Below are 26,849 nucleotides of genomic sequence, written 5' to 3'. Positions count from 1 at the left end.
GTAAAAAATATTTTCTTTGTTAGTTTTAAATGATTACCCAGTAACTTCATTATGTGGCACCTGGTCTTTGTACTTTTCAAAAGAGCATACAACTGATTAACGCTTTCTCGATCCATTTCACTCATTAATTTATAGACCTCTATCATATCTCCCCTCAGCCATCTCTTCTCCAAGCTGAAGAGTGCTAACTTCTTTAGCATTCCTTCATAAGGGAATTGTTCCATCCTCTTTATCATCTTGGTCGCCCTTCTCTGTACCTTTTCTAATTCTGCTATATCTTTCTTGAGATGACCAGAACTGAACACAATATTCAAGATGAGGTCACAGCATGGAGGCATTATGATATTCTCTGTTTTATTCTCCATTCCTTTCCTAATAATCCCTAGCATTCTATTTGCTTTCTTGGCTGCTGCTGCACAGTGAGTAGAAGATTGTCCTATTGTTCCTGCCTGCTCTCCTTTTTCCAGTCCTTTTCCTTTTTCTATGTTGTCTGCTCCATTCCTCATTTCTTACCTCCTACACTATCTCCCTGGATTCCTTTCCCCTCAATCCATGGTCCTCTTTCTCACTTCCAGTCCCCATCCCTAATCCTCTCCTCATCATTTCCCACTTTCTCCGTAATCCTCTTTATCTCCCATCCATCTGAACTTGTTCCATGACTTTTTGACTTCTGCTACTACTTTTGCACAAACTACCTATACTAGGAAATAGTTACATGCACCCACCACTATGTCTTTGAAGAAAAATTTCCCGAGTTTACCTCCTTTCTGCTTCATATCAAACTTTTGTTCTAGAACGTTCTTTCCTTTTGTGGATTATTTATACTTTATATTGAGGCATTTGAATGTTGCTATCTTTTCAAACAGATCATAACAGGCATGTTGCTTAATGTTTATTAAATGACTATAATGAAAAAAAGCTATAAAAATTGATAAAAATACTGACAAGCAGAATTATTACAGTATGGTCAATAATAAGATGTATTCTAGCTTACATATTGGGGACAGTTTCAAACAATGAATACTATGCTTCTTAAGAACAGACTTACTGGTCATATAGATAAACATGATGGAGAAGAGCCAACATAGATTCAGCAAAGGGAAGTCTTGCTTTACCAAACTACTGACATTTTTTGAAGGTGTAAATAAACCTGTAGATAAGGGTGAGATGATCATATAATGTAACAGGATTTTCAAAAGGCATTTGACAAAGATCCTTGTAAGACTCCTCGGGAAATTAAAAAGTCACAGAATAGGAGGTAATGTCCTATTGTGGATTGATAACTAACTGGATAAAAGATAGGAAACAAAGAGTTGGAGAGATGTGAATAGTGGTGTGCCCCAAGCTACAAGTAAGGTCAAATTAACAGATGATACAAAATAGTATTTTTTTTCACTCAATCAAGCTGTGAAATTTGTTGCAGGAGTATGTCTTCAAAGCATCTAATATAGCTTGGTTTAAAAGGTGTTTGGATAAGTTCCTAAAGGATAGTCCATAAACCGTTATTAGCCAAGGTAGACTTGAGAAAAGCTACCATTTATCTCTGGGATTGAGAAACAAGGAATTGATCTACTCTTTGGGAAAATATTCAGTCACTGGCGGGATTGCAAAGTTAGCCAGATAAGTTTATCTGGCTAACTTTGAAGGGATATTAGTGGTGTAGATGCACAATTGAATGTAGCCAGCTATCTTTAAGTTAGTCGGATAATTTTCTTTGGCTAACATTAAAACTACACTTTGGCATGACCAGAGTAAGGTGGATAAGTTATCCAGCTAACTCTGAGTTAGCCAGATAAGTTGTTTGGCTAGCTTACCTCTGCCCCAGAACAGCCCCACATTATCTGTCTAAATTTTAGATGGATAATGAGCTATCAATAATTAAGAAAATAAGATTTTCCATATTGGGTCAGACCTCTTTCCAGTAGTGGCCATGGCCAATCTACTTCACAAGTACCTGGCAGAATCCAAAAGATTGACAGATTCCATGCTGCTTATTAATTGAATGTCATCCGCGTATATATAGTGAGTGATTTCCAGGCCAGCTAACAGATGGCATAAAGGTAGCAGGTATATGTTGAAAAGAGTAGCAGATAGGGTGGATCCCTGTGGTACTCCTGTTTGAAGGTCTATTTTTTCTGACATAGAATCTTTGATTGAACTTGAAAATATCTGTTACTTAAATATGATCTGAACCAGCTGATTGTTTTGTTGCTTAATCCTATTTCTTCTAGCCTATTTAGCAGTATGTTGTGATTCACAGTATCAAAGGCTGCTGAGAGGTCTAGCATCACTAGAATGTAGTGTTCACCATTATCGAAACCCCTCATGATGGTATCTGTCAGTGCAAGCAGGAGTGTCTCTGTACTATAGTGTTTTTGAAAACCATGTTGTGAGGGAACAGGATGTTATTGCTTTCCAGGTGTTCCGCTAGTTGTTTTTGTATAGTTTTTTCTATCAATTTTGCAATTAGTGGTAGGTTTGATACTGGTCTGTAGTTGCTCAGGTTAAGTGGGTCGCTGTTTTTCTTCTTTAAAATTGGTTTTACGATTGCTCCTTTTAGTGCATCTGGCATGGATCCTTCCTCTAAGGATAGATTAACGATTTTTGCTAGTGTCGGGGATACAGTGTTGGCTATTTTTTTTAAGTCTGTGGTAGTTATTGTGTCATGAGCATGTGGGGCGGGATTTAGTTTTTTTAGCATAATTTCGATCTCTAAGTCTGATTTCATAGAATGTTGACCACTGTTTAATCTCTCTTTTTCCCATTTTAATTTCTTGTTTCGTTGTATTTGGGATTTTAGTTTTTAGGTTCTTTATTTTGTCATTAAAAAAGTTGCGATATCATTGCATCTTTTTTCTGGAAGGTTTTGTGTAGATTCGGATTTGTCAGTAGTGAGATTGCTTACTATGGTAAATAATGTTCTTGGGTTGTTTCCATATTTTTCTATTTTAGAGCTCTAGAACTTTTTTGTATCTAGAATAATTCGTTTATAGTAAGCTAGGTGTTTTCTGTATTTTGTTAGGTTTTCATTGGTTTTATTTTTTCTCAATTTTTCTTTTTTCTCCAATCTTTTCTTTTTTTCTTAGCTGTCTCTTGATTTCTTTTATCTTTTCATTATACCAAGGTTTGTTTGTTTGGTATCCCTAGTATTAATATATTTGATATTACTCCCCTTGTTAATTGTAAACCTGATGTGATATGTATATTATGTATATGAATGTCGGTATATAAAAGTTTTAAATAAATAAATAAAAACACTAATGTTACAAATTAAAATAGATAAAAATGAAATAAAATAAATGAAAATAAAACATAATGTAGACTAGCAGAACTAACATTGTTTAAATAAAAATGTTTGATTGCTATCCTAAAATCCTTAAGTGATTCTGATTGTCTCAAATCCAATGGAAGTGTATTCTAGAATATCAGTCCAGCCACTGAAAAGGCACATTCTCTGGTAATATGCAGTGGGGCTGTCTTAGGAGATGGAACTTTGAGAAGGTGAAGTTGGAGCGATCTTAGAGCTCATGTGGGCTGATAAAATTTGAGCAGAGAGTTAACCCAGTGGAAAAAATCAGCGTTTAAGAGCTTGAAAATTAGCATTGCAATTTTGTATTGATTCTTCTTGTACTGCGAGCCAGTGGAGTTCAATATCTCTCTCTCTCTGTATCAGTTTCTCCATGTCTGCCACTCTGGTCTCCAGAGATCAGACTCGTTCTCTGAAAGCCAGGCGCTCTTTGCGCTGGGTGCACACATACAGTCTCTCACCAACAGGCCGATAATCATACATGTGTCTATAATTTAGTCAGATAAGTCCCCAAAATATTCAAAAGTCAATATTTAGCCAAATAACTTGTGAGTTATCCTGCTAATTCCCTCTAAATATTGACCTCTTTGAGATATGCCAGTACTTTCTAGAAACCCGAATTTACCACGGTTGGAGACAGGATGCTGGGCTCAATTGAACTTTGGTCTGACTTAGCGTGGCATTTTTTCTGTTCTTATGTCATCAATATTGAGAAGTGCAAGCCACAGGAAGTTAGCAGACAAACTTACCTAACTAACCAGATCATTTATCATTTCGCTTTGGGGTCTTAACGCTAGCTGATTCCTTTTCTCAGACCGCAACTCTTGGAACCTCTCCCTGTTAGGCAGTCCATCCTCTGCCTCCCACAAAGGCTAATTCTCTTTCACCAATCTCTGAGGAAATCTCTCTTAGACAATAAGGAGTATTGAGATTAACTCCCTCTTCTTAGTGACTTCTTTTTCAGATCCTCAACAAGTCTCAGGAATTACTCTTGGACCTCAAGACAAGATCTCCCTTGTCCTTAAGGCCTGGGCACTTTGATCTTGGCCCTCAGCCACCCTCCAAGGACAGGAGATAGGACTCTGTCCTTGGAGAAGCAGGCACACCAGTACCCCTCTCTTCAAAGAGATATTCCACCAAACATGACCTTTCCCCTTGGAAGAACATACCTGAAGACCCGGAACCCCAAGGACTCAGGCGGTTTGTTAAACCCATGACACCTCCCACTGGAGAGTGTCAGACCTTCTCTTCCACTCCTTCTCTATTCTGACCTTAGCCTCAGGTCTCTGAGGCTTGCTAGTAAGGGACAGTTTTGGGACCCCTCTCTTATACAAGTATAATGCATTACATTGCAGAACCTAGAATGATGCAAAGTTCCATTAGGTGGATTATTATATGTAGTCAGTTTTTCTAAACATTGAACATTTTTAGTAGTGTGAGATGATGTCATAGGGATTCACTGTGGTGATGTTGGTCATGTAATGAGTACATCTGTTTCCTGGTTTGTTTTAGCCTCATTTCAAACTGGAAACATTTCACAGACAATTGTGGTAAAAGGTACACCACAGAATGTAGCACTGAAGAAAACGCAATGGTTACCATTCAAATATCTGATCTCTATTAATGTGTGTTCTGTTATTTGTCACTATTAATTAGAATGTAATTTGTACAGTACTGGCCAGGGGGTGGGCAGGGGTGTGGAAACCTGGGATGCATTATTGATAAAACTGGAAGAGGGGGAGGGGAATTCTAGCCTACGTCACAGGTAGGACAATTTTTAAAGTGATTTATGCAGGCAAAAACCTTTTACTTGAGACCGTCAGCTGTCTGAAAACTGCCCTTCCTGAATGCTGGTAAAAGTTGGTTCTTCCACAAGGCACAAACTTTGTAGCCATGGTGAGAGAGATGTTCGGGGGGGGGGGGGGGGGGGCTGGATTTAGGCCAGTGGAGGAAAAGTCCATGTGTGGAGGACCTTTTCCACTCTACACATATGCTCTGCTACCAGAGTCTGTCTGCAAAAAAATCAGGTGAAAATGCTGCAACACCTTTTTGTCCACAGCAAGTTTCAAAGCAAACGGTAGGCGGAACTTTTGTTTTGAAAACTGGTGCTAAGCTTGTGAATATAAAGTATCCGCGGTCTTTATCCCAACCCAAAAAAGTTGGAGCATCGCCCCCATAACTGTAGACCAAGGTTATCCGTGATGGCGTTTTTTGATGAAGTAATAGTGCCTTTTCATTTCCTTCCCGTCCCCTCTCAAATGCTGGCAATCTGTCCTTCGTTCAGCATCCAGTCAACCATTTCTCTCCTCATTCCAGGTTTTGACAGGAAGCTGATTTGTACGTCCTGGAGGGGATGGCTTGCAGACATTTTGTGAGAGCTGCCCATGCCGATTTGAAGCAGAGTACAGTGAAGCCTTTGCTGAATGATACACACGCTGACCTTTACTTTGGATAAAGCTAGAATCTAAAATGCATTGGGACAGGTTGGCAGAGGAGGAGGCTGTGAATGGCTCAGGAGGAACAGTCTTTGTGTCACTTATTCTGAGAGATGAGCTAAGTGTAGCCCCTAGGGTCTGAAGCAAAACCATTTTTATGCTTTTTTTTTTTATTATTGTTATTCTTAATGTGGATTTTTTCAGTCAGTGGAAAAAACATGTCATGATCTGACTTCTAGGTCATCCACCTCCAGCGGCTTAGCCTTTTGCTGTTTCTACTGACCCACTCAGGCACCAATTCACAAAAGGCTTTTTTTTTTCCCATTCTGTGTCAACGGGAAAAGATCTTGATCAATCAGACCCTCAGTCGGTTACCAGTGAAATGCAAGAGCCATGTAGAAAATCTAAGTCATTGGTTTTATTGCTCAAACCATTTTTCAAATCTCTTTCCATGTGGCTGAATCTGAATGATCTATTATTTCAGAATTTCTTCCTCAGCTCTTTGGGAAGGATATTTATGCATAGTAAGGAGCTTTATGTAATGTATCTTTAATTTTCTAAATATCTTTTTGTATTCTTTACTTGCTGCTTGAAAATATTTGGATAGCATATCATGTCTGTGGAAAAGAGTATGTTTATGTGAATTACATTAATGTGTTTATTAAAACTTCACATCAAAAAAGACCAGATCCCCAGAAAGTAGACATTATGGAAGGAATTTTAGAACTGCCCGCATTGGCGCAAAGTCTGCTGGTACTTTTTACCTGCGGACTTATACTAATTTTTAAAAGGAAATTATGTAAGTGCAATATCCCCATCTCTGCCTCCCTCCCCAACTGTGGATAAAAGTACATGCATAGAGGCCTGCTGTGCTAGTCACCCTGACCACTTTTTTTGGCAATAGATTCTACAGCTTGATTGCGCGCTGAGCGTAAAAGTACTTTCTACAACTTGTTTTTAATCTGCTAGTTCTTAGTTTCCTGGAGTGTCCCCTTGTTTTGGAATTATTTGAAAGGGTAAATAACCATTTATATTTTTTTGTAAACTTAATATACCACTTTTCCATATAAATTTATCCAAAAGCGGTTTACTATTAAAACAAGATGAAATAAAACATTTGGTTATAATTATAATAAACTAAGCATAAAATACCTAAAACAAACATAAAAATGATCAATAAAAATAAAATAGTACATAATAAGTACTAAACACAACGCAGACTAATTTCAAATGCTGACTATCAAATAATCAGAAACAGGCTAGATACGAGACCAAAGTATGAAACAAAAAAACAGAAAATTTATTGATAGTTAAAAGCATGTGTAAAAAGCAGGTCTTGCCTTTCCAGAATTTAAAATAATTAGGCTTCTGCTTAAATATAAAGGTAGTTTATTTCAAAACAAGAAGATATATAAGAAAAAAAGGAGTGATGAGTGGTCTTCAACCTGATCATGGTGAGTGAAGGTGCTCTGAGAATTCGAGATGTGAAGAACCAAGCCACCCAGATGGGAAGTATTACGTTAGCTGATCAGACGGTAACTAGGTGATTCTCTTTGAAGACATTTAAAGACTATAATCAGATTTTAAAATGCATGTAAATGGGACTGACAACCAGTGTAGATCCTTTTATTTACCCATTCCACCTCACTCGTGATTTTATAAACTTCATCATCATTTATTTATGATCACATGTTTCCACTGTGAGAGTTCAAAGCATGTGACATGGAACTGAATTGCAATGAACAGGAACTAATCTACATGGAACAGGAGCTGATCTACAAAGAACAGGATTTACAGCGGGTGTAACAAGTAAAAGTAAACAATTAACAGGTTACGATATACAGATCAATAACCAAACTTAGGGAAGAAGTTTATATTATACAGTTCAAAATCCGATAGAAATGCAGAGTGGGAAGGTTCCTGGATTATATGGATTCTGATGGCAGGGGTAAGGGAACAGTGCTTTCTTCAGGAGTTTGAGGTGGTGGCAGCAAGCCGTAAACTTTTATAAACCATCAGATTTCCTGAATGTGAGCAGATCAGGGGCCAGTCTGATTTCACATGGAAATGAGATCCAGAGAGTGGGGGCTGAGCCTGTAAAAGTTCTTATCCTGGTAGTTGCGAGTTTGTTTTCTAGGGGCTGGCACAACAAGGCATGCTTGGGGTAGTGTGTGTAGTGGGCGAATGGGTGTGTAGCGGGAGAGGCAGTTGTACAGATAGGCAGGTGCTACGCCTTTGAATGCCTTGAATGTGAGGACCAGGGTTTTGAACTCTACCCAGTAATGTGCAGAGAGCCAGTGTAGAGATCTGAGGAGGGGGGTGATGTGGTCATATTTTCTGACCTTTATTACAGTTCAAGCAGCTGCGGTTAGAATGAGCTGTAGGCAGTGGTCCAGTTTCTTGAGTAATTTGATGTATAGAGCATTGCTAAAGCCCAGGCAGGAGATAACACAGGTCTGGATCACTGTTGCAAATGCATGATCATTGAAGAAGGGAGGAAGGTGGTGCTGGGTGTAACTGGAAGAAGGTAGCTTTGGTTACTGATTGAATTTGAGTGTCAGTCGTGAGTTTGAAGTCCAGGAGAAAACCCAAGCTTCTAACCTGGTGAGCGAATGGGAGAAAAGTCCCATCTAGAGTCACCCTTGAATGGATGGAGGTGTGATCCTGTTTCCCAATCCACAGGACTTCTGTTTTTTGGGGGGGGTTTGTTTGTTTATTGTGGAACAGCTAGTTTGAGACTTTCTCTAGGCCAGATTTGAATTCAGAAATTGCCCGATAGGGATCGGGGCCTGGGGGCATAATAGCTGGATGTCATCAGCATACGTGTGGAAGAGAATGTTGGCGTCCTTGAGTAGATTATAGAGTAGGGTAATATATATGTTAAAGAGGGTAGGGGAGAGGATGGAGCACTGAGGGACTCCGTACTGGAGAAGGTGGGGGTGTGAGGATACTTGCCCCGAAGAGATGGTCTGGTTGCTTAGCCTATAAAAGTTCTTTTCCTGGTGGTTGTGAGTTTGTTTTTCTGTCATATCCCCTCTCTGTCTTTTTCCTCCAAGCTAAATATCCCTAACATGTTTAGCCTTTCTTCTATAGTTTATTTATTTTATTTAAAATTATTTATATACCGTTTTTATACTCAATAGTAGTCAGAACAGTTTACATAATTAAAACATACATAATAAAAACATGAGACATAATACCAAAATTAAAAGTGAAATAAGAATTATAATTAAAATTAAAACACAAATAAAACAAATCAATGGAAAAAAGAGGAAAGAAAGTCTAGAGTTAAGGGTAATTAATGGGAGTTCGGTTTCCATTCTCTTTATCATTTATTTGTATTGCCCTTCTCTAATCTTTTGACCACTCCCACACTGAGCTGAAGAGCTAAATGTATTGTCCACAAGGACTCCAAGGCCATTTTCTTGGTGGTGGTTCCCAATACAGAACCCAGAAATATGTACATTTGTTGGGATTATTTTCCATAAATTTATCAGTTTGCACTTTTTCCATATTAAATTTCATCTGCCATCCAGACACATAGTCTCCTAATCTCACTAGGTCCTTCTGCAATTTCTCAAAATCCACTGCTGTTCTTGCAACTTTGAATAAGAACATGAGTGGCATGCTAGTTCACACTAAAGATCCATTGAGTCCAGCTCAAACGTAGGTCCATTTTCTTGTTGCTCACTCTGACAGATCATGGGATTCCCAGAGTCGCCTGTTTAATAACTGTTTATCAACTTCTCCCCCAGGAATTTAGTCAAAGCCTTTTTAAACCCAGCTAAACTAACTGCCTTTACCACATCCTTTGGCAATGAATTCCAGAGCTTAATTGTGCATTGTGTGAAAAACACTTTCTCCAATTTGTTTTAAATGTGCTACCTGTTAGTTTCAAGGAGTGCCCCCTAGTCCCCTCTCAATCGTCTCTTCTCCAAGCTGAAGAGCACTAACCTGTTTGGCCTTTCTTCATAAGGGAGCCATTTCATCCTGTTTCTTTGTCAGATCATTTATGAATATGTTATGCAGCACAGGTCCCAGTGCAGATCCTTGAGGCACTTCACTAATGACCCTTCTCTATTTGGAAAACTGACCATTTAGTCCTATTCTGTGTCCCGCCTTTTAAGTAGTTACCAGTCCACAGTAGGACACTGCCTCCTATGACATGACTTTTTAATTTCATCTTCAAAAAATGTAACAGATAGGTAAAGCACAAATTCTCTTTGCTAAAACCTTGATGACTCTTCCCCTTTGTCATGAATATCTAAATGGCCATTAGTTTTCATTTTAAGAAAAGCTTCTATCATTTTGCTTGGCACCAATGTCACCCCTAGAGCCCTTTCTAAAAATTGATGGTACTTTGGCCAGGGTCCAGTCGGCAGGAACTATGACTCTTTTAAATGGTATGATATAGATTACTAGTAACAGATCTGCAATTTCATGTTTATGTTCTCAAAATGGCAGGACTGTTTCATAGTAATCTAAAGGTAGGCCTGCTATTCATTTGCCTAGATTTAGGACCCTAAGGGAATCATTTACTAAACTACAGTATTTTCCCCAGAGGGAAAAATGCCACAGGATTCACTAACCTGCATTATCAAGTTCTGTAGGTTTGTGAATCACACACCCACAATGTTTTTCTCAGTGGCAAAAAAAACCCCGCCATTAAAAATACTGGAGCATGGCAGTAGTACAAGATTGCTGCTCCAAATTCCGGGAACAACATCTTTTAAAGTGCTCGAGTGGCCCCAGACTCCCCCTCCCCTTTCTTTGTGTAAAACTAACTATAGGGGGGTTCTAATAGACCCCTATAGTCTAATAGACTATAGGTCTATAGGAGGCCCCCCCCAAGCTGGCCAAAAGTTCTGATTGGGTCCAATGGGGGTCCCGGAGCGGAGGCACGGAGAAACACGTGACGTCCACGTCACTCCGACGTGACGCCGACGTCACGTGCTCCTCGCAAAGGAAAACAACGATGGCTTCCTGACTCCCCGCTGGACCACCAGGGAGTTTTGGTAAGTCTTGGGGGGGTCAGGAGGGTGGGGGTTTAAGTGTTTATTTAGGTTCAACGTATTCAACGTAGCTATGTTGAATACGTTGAAAATGTGATGCGTTGCGCATCATCACTTTTTTTAAGTTAAAAAAAATAATAAGTTGTGTTTTACATATGCGTTCAAAACGAATGCACACCCCTAGAACGCTGCCTCCAGAGCATCCCCAGCCAGCCCAGGGAGCAGAAGTTCTGACTTGAGAAACCAGAAGTTTCTGTAATGCTGAGGTTGAATTGTCACCTAGATTGTATATCCTATTGAGTTTTTAAATGTTATTTTAGTAGCTTGTGACTACGAGCTGCACATTGTATTAATTGGGATGTATACAAGTTACTAAACTGAATGCTGCTTAATATTAAATAAGTTGAATTTCTTCAGTTTACTCGTCAGACTGTGTGTTTTGTTTTTTACTTGGTTTATTTTCTGTGCAGCAAAACAGAGCAGTAGGTATTGATTAGTGATTACTGCAATCAAATTATAATCAGGAATGCACATTTCTGCTACAGTAGAGGACATGAGCATTATAAGTTTTCATAATGCTTGAATTATTACTGTTTTGTTAATTTTACTGTATATGCTTGAAGTTCTTTATAAAAATCTGAAATAGTCTTTTGTTCCTTTCCACCAGCATGTCAATTAATGCACAAAAGCTTAAAAAGGCTTTGTTTGTTTTGTTTTTTTTAAACTGTTCTACCATAACTTACTCCTCAGTATTCTTTAGTTTTCCAGTTCTCTCTGTACGTTAATTTGTTTGCAACATGCCTTGTGGTTTCAATTGAATCTCCTATTAGTGAGCCATCAGCTTTTTGTTGTTATAGCAACTAATCGGCTGGACCTGGCAAAATCTGAGAGAGCTACAACTGCAGAGGCAAAGGGCAGACATTTAACTAACCTGTTTTTCTTCATATTTTAATTTTGATTCTTTTCTTTTTTTGGAAGGGATAGGCTGTTGTAATCTAATTCGCAAAGTGTTGCTTGGATACACATTTTTAGTCAGAGAGGCTGTATGATTAAATGTAGTGTGTTATTTTGCATACTGACAGAACATAACCACTGTATATATCTTATAGCATGCCTCATACCCTTGTTTCTTTTTTCATTATCTATTGCTTCTTTGACAGAGGTATTTTATTTTACTGTTTTGTGGCAATCTAGTCATTGTTCAAATGTTTATGGGCAGAAAACCTTAAGCACTGAACTGCTTTGAGATTGTGGTTTTCTAGACAGAGAGCAACAACATTTGTTCAATTAATCAAACTCTACTGCATTCTCCACCATCCCTGTTCTCCATGATTGTCCAAGCTTTCTTGTAACCTTCTTTGGCCAAATAATTTACAGCTCCATGTAGATCTACTTCCAGTATTATTTCTTGACCAGTCATTATAAAAAGATGCATGGAATAAGTTGGCAGATGACTCAGTCCATCTGGTCTGCTATTTTCCCTTCCTACTTCAATATCAGAGGCCCTACTTTATCTTAGTTTTGCCTTCATTTCCTCAAAACTAATGATTCTCTGTATTTGCCCTACGATTCTTGAATTCTTATATGATTTTTGCCTCCGTCTCCATGCCATTCCACGCATCCACTATCCAGTCTGTAAGGATATGTTTTATTATATTATTCCTGAATCTTGAATCTTCCCTGCCAACCGTTCTTATATTATGACTTCTTGTTGATTTCTACTAAAAGTTTTGTTACAGTTTGTGAATATAAGAACATAAGAACATGCCATACTGGGTCAGACCAAGGGTCCATCAAGTCCAGCATCCTGTTTCCAACAGTGGCCAATCCAGGCCATAAAAACCTGGCAAGTACCCAAAAACTAAGTCTATTCCATGTTACCGTTGCTAGTAATAGCAGTGGCTATTTTCTAAGTCAACTTAATTAATAGCAGGTAATGGACTTCTCCTCCAAGAACTTATCCAATACTTTTTTAATCACAGCTATACTAACTGCACTAACCACATCCTCTGGCAACAAATTCCAGAGTTTAATTGTGCGTTGAGTAAAAAAGAACTTTCTCTGATTAGTTTTAAATGCGCCACATGCTAACTTCATGGAGTGCCCCCTAGTCTTTCTATTATCCGAAAGAGTAAGTAACCGATTCACATCTACCCGTTCTAGACCTCTCATGATTTTAAACACCTCTATCATATCCCCCCTCAGCCGTCTCTTCTCCAAGCTGAAAAGTCCTAACCTCTTTAGTCTTTCCTCATAGGGGAGCTGTTCCATTCCCCTTATCATTTTGGTAGCCCTTCTCTGTACCTTCTCCATCGCAATTATATCTTTTTTGAGATACGGCGACCAGAATTGTACACAGTATTCAAGGTGCGGTCTCACCATGGAGCGATACAGAGGCATTATGACATTTTCCATTTTATTCACCATTCCCTTCCTAATAATTCCCAACATTCTGTTTGCTTTTTGACTGCTGCAGCACACTGAACCGACGATTTCAATGTGTTATCCACTATGACGCCTAGATCTCTTTCTTGGGTTGTAGCACCTAATATGGAACCTAACATTGTGTAACTATAGCATGGGTTATTTTTCCCTATATGCATCACTTTGCACTTATCCACATTAAATTTCATCTGCCATTTTGATGCCCAATTTTCCAGTCTTACAAGGTTTTCCTGCAATTTATCACAATCTGCTTGTGATTTAACTACTCTTTGAACAATTTTGTGCTTTTCTTTTACCTTCTGAAGTGCTTTTCTTATACCTTCTGAAGTACTTGAATATCTCAGTCTTGAATATCTCAATCTTATCTCTGCTGTCCCTCCAGTCCACTAGGGCACACATATCTAAGTCCTTAAGTCTTGCCTTAAAAGCCTTGGGATGCAGATTATATGTGAGGACCTCCTTGATTCAGACTATATTCCTCTGGAGATGCAACCTGCAGAATTTAACTTGTTGTGCTACGAGAAGTATTGGACTCAACCGTTCCTCACAAAAGCTGTGATTGATATTTGAGCAAACATTTTCAACCATGGATAAACTGAGGGATCAGAGATCATTAGAACATAAGACCATAAGAAAATGCATACTGGGTCAGACCAAAGGTCCATCAAGCCCAGCATCCTGTTTCCAACAGTGGCCAATCCAGGCCATAAGAACCTGGCCAAGTACCCAAAAACTAAGTCTATTCCATGTTACCATTGCTAATGGCAGTGGCTATTCTCTAAGTGAACTTAATAGCAGGTAATGGACTTCTCCTCCAAGAACTTATCCAATCCTTTTTTAAACACCGCTATACTAACTGCACTAACCACATCATCTGGCAACAAATTCCAGAGTTTAATTGTGCATTTGTGTCTATTTTCCCCTTCCGTATCTATGGAAAAATTACTTGATGAACCAGGCCTTACATTTGGAACTAAATCTGGCCAAGTTTTTTTGCTTAGTATCACCGATTAGTAGCTATAGGACACAATAGATAGCCCATTGTGTCAACATTCCAGCATACGTCTGTATAAAGCAACAAACATTTACTAAGCATTTTTCCCATAGACACAGAATGGGAGGAGAAAATCTTCATATATCAGGCCCATAGGGATTTATTTTTCAACCCATGACATGCATTTAATTTATTTATTTATTTATTTAACATTTTATATACCGAAGTTCTAGTAACAATGTTAATATTCACTTCGGTTTACATATAACATTGGAGTGACTTAACATGTGTGACTTACATAGAACAGGAAAATGAACTTGGAGAAAAAATTGAAATAAATAATACTTAAAACAACAATAAATCACAGCAATCTTATAGACCGGCGATTAGAATGAATCAATCATGAATAAAGTATTTGAAAAATTGACAAGAGGGATTAGAACATTAATTCTAGAATTATTGAAAAAGTGGTATGATATGAAATTGTCCAGGAGGGGGGAGTTGTGAAGACAACTCAGTCGTAGGCTTGAGTGAAAAGCCAAGTTTTAAGTTTTTTTTTAAATGTGATGGGGGCATTGTTCAAGCCTGAGATCTGATGGTAGAGAGTTCCAGTGGATCGGACCTGCAAGTGGAGAGGGCTCTTTGTTTGACGAAATTTTGAGGTGGAGGGGTTTTTAGAGAGCCTTTTGCGCTTGATCTCAATGGACGGGAGGAAGAATGTAGCTGGAATGGGATCCTGAGGTCTAGGTATGAGTGCCTTTGTAAATAGATTTATGAATGGATGAGAGGGTTTTGTAGATGATTCTATATTTTATAGGGAGCCAATGAGATTTTTTTAAAATTGGAGTTATGTGGTCCCATTTTTTTGCTTTACATTGTGTTATTTACTGTGAGCTGCCATTGTTTGCAGTGGGGCCTGATCCTGAACAATGCATGGTAACACACACATTAAGGAGGTAATTTTCAAAAGGATTTAACCCTGTAAAATGGCTTTTGAGAATGCATACTTTTATGCTCATAACTCCTTTGAAAATTCACTCCACAGAGATGAACTTTCAAAAGATTTTATGCTCATAAATGAGCTTTTGAAAATTGGTGCATTATATGCTACAATATATGAATGTAACTCCTTTGAAAATTCACTCCTATGGGTTATAAATAGATCCCATAAAGTGGAAAATAGATAAAACTAATATGAAATCCTAGCTACTATTACTACTAATACTACTATTTATCATTTCTAAAGTGCTCCTAGACATACGTAAGGCTGTACTGGTGCACACAAGAGATTATTCCCTGCTTCATGGAGAATTGCAGTCTATTCAAGAAAAAACATGGCAAACAAGAGTCTACGGAAAGTGTATTTAATAACTTAAGAAGTGCCAAGCTGGATTCAAGTCATGGGCCATTGAACCCATCATCCTATCTTTGACAGTAGCCAATCTGGATCCCTAGGAAATTATCGAGCAGAACCATTTCTTGTTGCCCATTCCCAGGGCAACAAGTCCCTTTCCAATTGTTTTTAGTCTTTCTTCCAGGATCTTGTCCAAACCCTTTTTAAACTCAGCTATGCTAGATGCCTTGTCCACATCCTCTGGCAACAAATTCCACAACTTGATTGTGTGTTGACTGAAAACAAAATATTTTCTCCAGTTTATTCTTATATCTGCTACCCATTGGTTTCACAGAGTGTCCTGTAATCCTTATACTATCTGAAAGGGTAGAGCACAATCAAGCTATGAGTCTGTTGCCAGAGGACATGGTCAAGGCAAATTAACGTAGTGGGGTTTTATAAGAGGATCGGATAAGTTACTGAGGAAAAGTCCCATAAACAGTTATAGCCAGGTAGACATGAGAAAGCCAGCACTTATCCCTGAGAGTGAGATAACAAGAACTAGATCAACTATTGGGGATCTTCGGGTACATGAGGAACCGGTAGTTGGATATGTAAAACACACGAACACAGTATGATAGGGGGCAAGTGGAACATGGAGGCAAAGGGAGCATGACCAGAAAAACCAGCACTGGAACTTGTTTATCTCATTATAGCTCAGAGGAAACGAGACCATCCCTGAGATGCGTCCCCAGGTAAAAGCAAAGCGTGGTGGAGCCCAGAACATCGGGTGGGGTGAGAGCATGCTCCACTATTTACCAATTTTGGAGCGTGCTCTCACCCCACCCGGTGTTCCGGGATCCACACGCTTTGCTTTTACCTGGGGACACAATCTCAGGGATGTATTTCTCGTTTGCTCTGAGCTACATGAAATAATTCCAGGTCTGGACAAGGGCACAGATAAGAGCAACTTGCGATGAATGGAATTCACAAGGAAGGGCATAGGGAGGGGAGAAGAGAAGAGAAGATTGAATGGACCATTGGGTCTTTGGTCTGCCATCATTTACTATGTTACTTTAGATAGGTAACAAGGAGGTGCAGAGGGGAATGTATTTGTAGGATAAACTTATAAGATTTCCAAAAACTGCTATTTCAAACACTTCAGGCCATGATTACAAAAGGAATTTCTATACAAGTACGCTATAAAACCTGAGCATCCAACTCATGGAACGTTTGTAATGAATAGTGTGTTCAACTTCAGATAACCTGTTAACTAGCAGTAACACTTTGTAAGCAATTTGGAACGGGACTTGGAGATATTGTTAAATGTAAAGGTACAAAATATTGTATGCCATGCAGTTTCAAAAATATTTTAATGACATATTAAGTTTGGACTGAATTTTGGCTTTTTTTTTTTTTTGCAGGTAGTGCAGCTATTTCTGTTCTGTTCCTCAAAAGAAACAGTACGAGCTTCTGATATAGTGGGTAAGTGACCATTTAACAATATCTCTAGCAGATATTTTTCAGTGTTAACAACCATCGGTCCCCATGGATACCAATCAGCTTGGGTTTTTAGGATATCCCTAATGAATATGCATGAGCTTAGATTTGCATGCACACTGCTTCAGTTGTATGCAAACGTAAAATTGCCCCTCCCTCTTAGCTCTTAGCGTGGGTAAAGGAAAGCCCATTGTTTCACAGTGTGCATATTTTAGCCACAGTAAAAGTGAATGGGGTTAGGTTCTGGAGAGGAAAAATCTGCACAGGGTTTTTGTTCCTTATTTATTTATTTGTTTGTTTATTTATTTGTTGATTGATTTTATATGCCATCGTTTGGTAAAAAAAAAAACACATCACAACGGTTTACATTGTTCTAAGATTAAAACACAGTATCCATGAAAAGTAAAATAAAGAGTAAAAAATAAAGAAGATAAATAAAATTGTTACATAAAAGACAAAGGGCATAAAAGGTAGTAAATACATCAATAAAATAAAACGTGGTAAAATGTAAAGTACAAGTGTTATAACTCAGGCAATATTTACTAAGGTACTAAGAACATACTAAAACATAAGGTCAGATAAATAATAAAATAATAAATTAAAATGGGAGTGCAATGCATAAGGAGCTGCATAGATTATGTAGTGTACTGATATGCCTTCATAAAAAGCCAGGTTTTAAGTTCCTTTCTGAATGTGTTTAGATTTGCTTGTAGACACAATTCAACAGGGAGCGAATTCCATATTTTGGGGCCTGCCAATGATATTGTTCGTTCTCCTACTTGACATAAGTGTGCAGATTGAAGAGATGGAATGCTTAGTAAGCCCTTTATTTGTGGAGCGCAAATTGCGCCCTGGCATGAAGTCTAATGGCTGTATTTAGCCAATCTGATTGTTCCGAGTGAATAATTTTATGTAAGATGCATAGTATTTTGTAATCAATGCAAAATTGTTATAGGTAACTAATGTAAGGATATTAATATAGGGGTTATATGGTCCTGCTTCTTTGTTCCTGTTAGAATTCTCGCTACTGAGTTTTGTAGGATCTGTAATGGTCGTATAGTGGATAAAGGAAGGCCATAGTAAGAGTGTGTTACAGTAATCTTGTTGGCAAAATCCAAAGTTGTAATATTGTTCTAAAATCAGAGAAATTAAGAAATGGCTTTAGACATTTCAGAATTAAAGATGGCAAAAAGTCAAGCGGAAGAGAGGATTGCCAAGGAGGGTAAAGAGATGGTGACAAAACATTTTCAGCTACATCAATGAAAAGAGAAAAGTTCAAAGTGGTATAGTGAAATTGAAAGGTGGAAAGGATCAATGTGTGGAAGAGAGATGAAGAAATGGCTGAAATATTAAACGAATACTTCAGTTCTGTGTTCACTAAAGAGGACCCTGGAGAAGGACCGTCGCTACTTAACAAGAAACTGGAGGGGAGTGGAGTAGATGTAACTCCATTTACAGTAGAAAATGTATGGAAAGAGCTGGAGAAACTGAAAGTGGACAAAGCCTTGGGGGCCTGATGAAGTTCATCCCAGGATCTGAGGGAGCTCAGAGATGTGCTGGCGGGTCCGCTGTGTGACCTGTTCAATAGATCTCTAAGAAATGGGAGTGGTGCTGAGCGATTGGAGAAGAGCGGTGGTGGTCCCGCTTCACAAGAGTGGGAACAGAGAAGAGGCTGGTAACTACAGACCAGTTAGCCTCACTTCGGTGGTGGAAAAAGTAATGGAGTCACTGTTGAAAGAGAGAATAGTGAACTATCTACAGTCGGGAGAATTGCTGGACCAGAGGGCAGCATGGATTCACCAGGGGACGATCCTGTCAGACAAATCTGATTGACTTTTTTTGACTGGGTAACCAAGGAATTGGATCAAGGAAGAGCACTCGATGTCATCTACTTGGATTTCAGCAAAAGCTTTTGATACAGTCCCGCACAGGAGACTGGTTGAATAAAATGAGAAGCTTAGGAGTGAGTGCTGAGGTGGTGGCCTGGATTGCAAACTGGTTGATGGACAGAAGACAATGTGTGATGGTAAATGGAACTCTCTCTGAAGAGAGAGCAGTTTTAAATGGTGTACCGCAAGGATCGGTGTTGGGACCGGTCCTGTTCAATATCTTTGTGAGCGCATTGCGGACGGGATAGAAGGTAAAGTTTGTCTTTTTGCGGATGATACTAAGATCTGCAACAGAGTGGACATGCCGGAAGGAGTGGAGAGAATGAGACGTGATTTAAGGAAGCTGGAAGAGTGGTCGAAGATATGGCAGCTGAGATTCAATGCCAAGAAGTGCAGAGTCATGCATATGGGGAGTGGAAATCCGAATGAACTGTATTGAATGGGGGAGAAAGGCTGATTGTGCACGGAAGCAGGAGAGAGACCTTGGGGTGTGATAGTGTCTAATGATCTGAAGTCGGCGAAAACAATGTGACAAGGCGATAGCTAAAGCCAGAAGAATGCTGGACTGCATAGAGAGAAGAATATCGAGTAAGAAAAGGGAAGTAATTATCCCCTTGTACTGGTCCTTGGTGAGGCCTCAACCTGGAGTACTGTGTTTCAGTTCTGGAGACCATATCTCCAAAGAGACAGAGACAAGATGGAGGTGGTCCAGAGAAGGGCGACCAAAAAGGTGGATGGTCTTCATCGAATGAACTTATGAGGAGAGATTGAAGAATCTAAATATGTATACCCTGGAGGAAAGGAGGAGCAGAGGTGATATGATACAGACTTTGAGATACTTGAAAGGTTTTAATGATCCGAAGACAACGACAAACCTTTTCCGTCAGAAAAAAATCAGCAGAAACCAGGGGTCACGAATGAAAGCTCCAGGGAGGAAGACTCAGAACCATGTCAGGAAGTATTTTTTCACGGAAAGGGTGGTGGATACCTGGAATGCCCTTCCAGAGGAAGTTGTGAAGACCAGAACTGTGAAGGACTTCAAAGGGGCGTGGGATAAACACTGTGGATCTATAAAGTCTAGAGGATGTGAATGAAGAGTGGGTGGCTCGCGGGAATGACGGCTACTATCTGGAGATAATACCCTTATTCAATAAACATACACATGGTTAATGCGACTCCAACATTGCTCTAAGACTCCAACATTGCTCTAAGCTTCAACGGCAAGAGGAAATGTGGAAATAAGGATTTGCATTCACAGAAATGTGGGGAGTAGCTTGCTTGTTACAGCGGTTACTACCCCAAACCAAATAAGCCTGATACTTCACTTTCAATGTATATCCAGCATAGCTCTCTGCTTCAACGGCAGGGGAGAAAGACTGATAATTCACGCATATCCAGCATAGCTCTCTGCTTCAACGGCAGAGGAGAAAAACTGATACTTCACGCATATCCAGCATAGCTCTCTGCTTCAACGGCAGGGGAGAAAGATTGATACTTCACTTTCAATGCATATCCAGCATAGCTCTCTGCTTCAGCAGCAGGGGGAGAGACTGATACTTCACTTTCAATGCATATCCAGCATAGCTCTCTGCTTCAACGGCAGGGGGAATGAAGAAAAGTGGATCTATATACAGACAACAACCAACAAGGACTGAATTACATAGTCTGGGTAAACAAATAAGCATGGGTGTAGCTTGCTTATTGCGGCGGTTACTACCCCTAACTAAGCTAGATATTTCACTTAGATGCAGTTCCAACACTGCTCTCTACATTAATGATGGGGGTGGAAGGGAAATAGAACCAAAAGGTTACTAAGAACCAAGAGTAACAGATAAGTATGAAAAAAAAAATAAAAGTGCAAAACTTGCTGGGCAGACTGGATGGGCCGTTTGGTCTTCTTCTGCTGTCATTTCTAATTTTCTATGTAAACGTTTGTGAAGTCCGTCTTTGATTTTAGTGGAGATATGTTTTTTGGAGTGGAGGAGTAGCCTAGTGGTTACAGCAGCGGGCTATGAACCAGGAGACCAGCATTCAAATCCTGCTGCCACTCCTGATGACCTTGGGCAAGTCACTTTTCCCTCCATTGCCTCAGGTACAAAATTAGATTGTAAGCCCTCTGGGTATAGGGAAATACCTACAGTACCTGAATATAACTGCTGAAAAAAAGTGCAAAAAGTGGAATATAGATAGCTAGGTTAATTTCAGTTGATTGAAATTCTAGTTTAAGGGGGGGGGGGGAATCACAAGTCCAGATTTCCTATCTGACATCAGTATTTTAATTTTATTGATGTTCAAAATAAGTTTCATATGGGTTAGAAGTTGCTTAATGATTGATAAATACATAGCAGCTGTTTGGAAAGTGTCGGACTGGAATGAGGATCTGTATATCATCGGCGTAGATATAGTGGGATAGACCAAGGCCAGCAAGTAGATGACAAAGAGGAGAGAGATGAGCCCTGTGGAACGTCTGCATCAAGATTAATTTTATCTGAAATAGAGTTATTGATTTTTACTTGAAAGAACCGGTTGGATAGATATGAAGGAAACCAGTGGAGCGTTATATCTAAGAGTCCAATTTCAGCTAGCCTTTCAAGGAGGATAGTATGATTAACTGTATCGAATGCAGCAGATACGTCGAGTAAGATTAAAAGATAGCATAGTCCACTATCGGATCCTCTTAGTACAGTGTCATTTAGGGCAAGTAAAAGTGTCTCGGTATTACAGTGTTTCCTAAAACCAAACTGCGGTGGGTATAATTTATTATGTTTGTCTAAATGATCGGTAAGTTGTTTTTGTACTTCTTTTTCTAACAGTTTTGCTATAAACATAAGTTTGAGATAGGCCAGTATTGTTAAGTATGGAGGGATCAAGATTAGTTTTTTTAAAGTATTGGTTTAATTACTGCTGTTCTTAAGATGTCTGGGAACTGGCCTTCGGAAAGTGATAAGTTTATTATCTCAGCAATAGGATAGGAAGTTGTATCCCTAATTAGTTTTAGGGTATGTATTGGCATACTGTCTAGTAGGTGTTGTATCAGACACTGTATCCCAAGAGCAGATGTTAGTTCAAATTTAGACCATTTTGTTAATTCTTTGGTAGTCATGTTAATGGACTGGAGGTTCTGATTGGTATTTCCTGTAGTCAAACTCGGTATCTTGTCTTTGAAAATGTATGCAGTCTCATTGCATCTTTTTTCAGGAGCAGATACATTTTCTTCGGGAGCATATCTGGTTAGTTTCTGGACTATGGAGAATAAAGTTCTTGGATTATGACAATATTTATGGATTTTATTGCAAAGGAGGCGAGTGCAAAAGCATCTGCATTCCCCCCGCCAAATCACATTTTCCAGAGGAAATTCTGTGGAGAATTTCCCTTTGAAAATCCACTTGCAGGCCTGTGGGTACAAAGGTCTCTTTTAGAGGGTAATTTTCAAAGGTATTTACACATGTAACGGAGTGCGCTCCTCACGAAAATGGCCGATAGGTGGGTTTACCCGCAGTGAGTGGAGGAAATCCTGGGGTCGGGAATGGGGAGGGATTTACACTGAGGCGCTCACTTCTGCATTTTCAAAAGTACGCACGTGAATTTTCTCCAACAAATCGGCACGCAAATTTGCATGGGTAAATGTGGGAGGTGTTGTTGTGGAGGGCTAATTTTCAAAGGGAAAGTATGCGTATACTATCTCTTTGAAAATTAGAGGAGCTTACAGGCTTATTTGACTTGAAATTTATGTGGGCTGTTACAAAAATTGCCCCATTCTTGTTTTAAGACATGCGGCATTAAGAAGACAGCCATTTCTGTCCTTTACCCCTTTGCAAGTTTGATATTCCCAGGGCTGATCTTGGGAGGGTGCGGATAAAGGGCCACCGTCCTGGTCCCTACACTGCCAAGGTAGCCTAATCCCAAACACTATGGGGTTGATTTTAAGCCTCACGTGCACGCGTCAATCTGTGCGTGGCTCCCGGGGCGTCGCCAAGCATATGTTATAAAATACGATATCTGTGCGCACATGTGCACCCGATTTTATAATCGACGTGTGAATGTGTGGGCGGGGGAATTTTTCAGTTATGCGCGGCGAAACAATCAGCCTTTTTCCCAGTTTCCTCCCAGTCTGCTCCAATGAAGGATTGGACTGGACGTGAACTTCCCTAACCCTATCTATCCTTCCCTCTTCCCCTCTCCTCCCTGACCCCTAAACTGAACCTATCTATCCCCAATTTTTTTTTTTTTTTAAATACTTACTGCTCCTCTGGAGCAGACGTAAACTCTGCGTGCTGGCCAGCTGCCGGCGCGCACTTCCCCGGGACAGCATCTGATATTCCCCATGGACTACATGAGGAATTATTAGTACGACTTCGACTTCTCATTTCTCTAGCTCTGCTAGGTATTTACAGTGCTGTAGAGATACACCTCTTACAAACCTACATAGTAATGTTTGGCAGATAAAGGACTTGATTTTTATGAACATTTATGTGGAAGCCGCATAGAAATTTTGATCTGCAGTATGCAAGCTTTTAAATAAATAAATACTAAATAAATAAATAAAAAGACCCAAGTGGACCATCCAATCTGCCCAACAAGTTATTTTTTATTTAGAGTAGTAACTGCTGCACCATGCAGGTTATTCCATTTAACAATGGTTATCCCGTTTCTTCATTTCCATACTCTAGCCATTAGGGATCCCCTGGAGGTAATTTTTAAATGGACTTGCACGTATAAAACTAGGTTCTAATGGTTGCATTTTCAAAGGATTTATGCATGTAAATTTAATTACTATCATAGGAATTTTCAAAGGCCCTTTATGTGCGTAAAGTGTACATACCTGAATAAATCCTAAGGACAATTCAATGGTATATATTGTAGCAATTTTCAAAAGCCCACTTACACGGATAAATTTACATGTGTAAAACCCATTTTAAGTGTGTAAATTCTTTTTAAAATCAGGTCCTATGTGCATAAATGGACTTTTGAAAATTGCTACTTTTATGCAAGTAACTCCTTTGAAGATTCACTCCAAAAGGACTGAATTTTCAAAAGGTTTTACATATGTAAATGGGCTTTTGAAAATTGCTTTGATATATGCTGATTTTGATGGTAACTTTGAAACAGGCACGCGGGTGCACATTTGCGCATGTGGGTCAGCCATTTTATAACTTGCGTTCATATAGGTGCACATGTTGTAAAATAGCCTGGCTAAGTGCCCATGTGCACCTAATTTTATGTGGACATGCGCAAATCCCACTTCTACCGCTTAAGTCAGGGGATTTTAAAAGGAGCGAGTGCCCACGCCATTCCCAGTTTACCAATTCACCCAGCAGTTTGCCCAGTTAACAGCTAAGTCCTCTAACCCGCCTGGTTTGATAGCCTACATTCCCCCCAGTTACCCCAGACCCTTTAAACCCCTCAGAAATAGCTCGATCCTTTTATTTTATGACCTGCATGTCATCCATAGTAAAAGTAAAGTTACGCAGCGGGGGACCTCAGTGCACACCGAGGCGTAAACGTTTTGAGATGTGCGTGCAGTGGCATCTACGCGCATACCTGGGTGCCAGCCCAGTTCTTAACCCATCCCCTAATTGATGTGCGCGCGCCAAGCTTTTAAAATCCACCTTTTTATGTGCATAACTCCTTTGAAAATTCACTCCTTTGTGTTTATCCCATGTCTTATTGAATTCTATTACCATTCTTCTCCAGCACCCTTTCCATGAAAAAATATTTCCTGATGTTGTTCCTGAGTCTACCACCTTGGAGTTTCATATCATCACCCCCCTAGTTCTACAGTTTCCTTTTCACTGGAAAAGATTTGATTCTTGCTCATCATTAATACCTTTCAGGTATTTAAAAGTCTGTATCATATCTCCTCTTGCTCTCCTGATTGTCCCTTCTGCGTGGAATTCTAGCCTAGTAAAGAGCCATAGATTGTTATACAGAATCTTTTATTTTTCATGAAAGGTAGAAAAGGTTATGATGATTCTGGACTGATTTTTCTTTATATTTGTTCATTTTGACTTTACAGCACACACAGTTGTAACAATGTTCTTTCTAATCAATAATTTTTACACAGTCCATTGCAGAGTGATGACATCTTTTTAATTGTAGAAATCTAATACCACCATTTCCTCCCTCTTTGTGATTTTGCTTACTGCAGTTGCTTCTTTCTCTTTCTTCCAGCACAGTGTAGAGCCTTCATGAGCCTTCGTGCAGGGATTTTGCCTCTGTTTTAATAGATCCACCTTCCCACTGTTCCTAGTCTGGTCATTGCAGTAGTCATCCTGAGGCTGGGACCCCCTGCATTATGGGCTCTAAGTCTGACCACCAGGAGCCTTCCCTTAATGATGACCCTGACTCTCTCACCTCGCCCCTCAGGGTCTGTAAACACTGCCTCCATTTTGGATTTACACCTGAGTTTTGCTCCTTGAAGATCCTGAGGGGTGTTTGTAGCTGATAAATCTGGAGCAACTTTTTACAATGGATCAAAGCTCCATCTAACTCCATGTGTGTGTTCTAAGAGTAGCAGCAATCATTTTAAGCAGCATAAACTGGAGAGGTTTACTAATGTAGTGTGTCGTCGTCCCCCCCCCCCCCCCCCCCCCCCCCGTCCTGCTCAGCTCTTGGGCACACAGAAAAAGGTCATATACCATGCAAAACCCCATGACCTCCCGGGGTTGCCACATGGAGGGGGGGAGGGGAAAAACTTGCTTTTCAAGGCCCTTGTAGAGTTTTCCTTACTCTGGGGCTCTTCTCATCTCCATGTGGTCACTTAAAAAATAATCACTAAGCAGGATACGCAGAGCTGTTGTTAAATAAAAATTAAAGTCTTTAAAGTCACTTAAGCAGCACACACAAATAAACTCTATTCACCAAATATTCAGCAATCTTCCAAAAGGTCAGCTCACAGGTCTAGGAACCCTTTCTTCCCTGGGAATCCTTCACTAACCAATTGGTGTAGTAGCTACCTCTTTTTTTTCTTTTTTTCAAGTAACTCTCTCTTCTTAGATGAGCTTCAAGCAGAAACCTCCTCCTGCTATAGCACTCTCAGGGCTTCTTTCCCTTAAAGATCTCACCGCTGGCAAGCACGCTTCTCAGGTTTCAGTTCACTCTTTTCTCTTCTTAACCTCGTAATCTCACCCTTCTCCGGCAAGTAAGGTCTGAGCACCTCTCTCTCTTTGGCCCCAGCTCCTTCCTGCTCCAGTCCGTCGCTCTTCTCCAGAAATCCTCTTTTGGCAGGATCTCACGTCCCAAGCCTTTCCTAAGGAGGCACACAGGCCCAGCGGCACCATTCTGTGACCAGACGGCTACCCCTTTCAAACTTCACATCCTGAAGTCACTTACATTTATTTATTTTATTTATTTATTTATTATTTTTTTATATACCGACATTTGATCTGAGTTATCACATCGGTTTACATTCAGGTACTGTAGGTATTTCCCTATCCCAGAGGGCTTACAGTCTAAGGGCATCATTTTCTAAAGTATCGCAGGCCTGCGATACTTTAGGTAATGAGGGGCGGGGGCCGAAACAGGGGGGCGGTCCTGTGCTAGCCGGCAGCAATCGCACCGCTGCGGTGCGATCGCTGCCGGTTTCTCACCCAATAGCGCCATCATAGAAGGTGTAGCTATTGGGCGCGAAATAGGACGCGAAAAGGCCCTTTCCTTTTCGTCGTCCGCGGCGTCTTCACGGAGTCGGCCCCGGTGATGCCCCGACTCCAGCTTTTCCGGGCTCGACTCCACCCCATCCTGGTATCGCATGCGAGCCACTTGGAAATTGACCCCCTAAGTTTGTACCTGAGGCAATGGAGGGTAAAAGTGACTTGCCCAAGATCACAAGGAGCAACAGCGGGACTCACTCCCCCATGCATCAAAGGGTGTGGAAGCTTTTATTGACTCCTATGACGCCTCCCATGGAGAGTATCCCTTCTCCCTTAATACTCCTA

General features: G+C 40.0%; 1 protein-coding gene across 1 annotated transcript in view; it reads left to right on the top strand.

Annotated features, from left to right (window-relative positions):
* NIPAL2 (NIPA like domain containing 2) overlaps window positions 1-26,849 on the top strand; it is a 143,875-nt gene that overhangs the window by 79,672 nt on the left and 37,354 nt on the right. The window lies entirely within an intron of this gene.

The sequence above is a fragment of the Rhinatrema bivittatum genome, chromosome 2 (genome assembly GCF_901001135.1).
Source record: "Rhinatrema bivittatum chromosome 2, aRhiBiv1.1, whole genome shotgun sequence".
NCBI lineage: Eukaryota > Metazoa > Chordata > Amphibia > Gymnophiona > Rhinatrematidae > Rhinatrema > Rhinatrema bivittatum.
The sequence above is the reverse complement of the archived record's forward strand: the minus strand, read 5'-3'. Positions and strand labels throughout refer to the sequence as shown.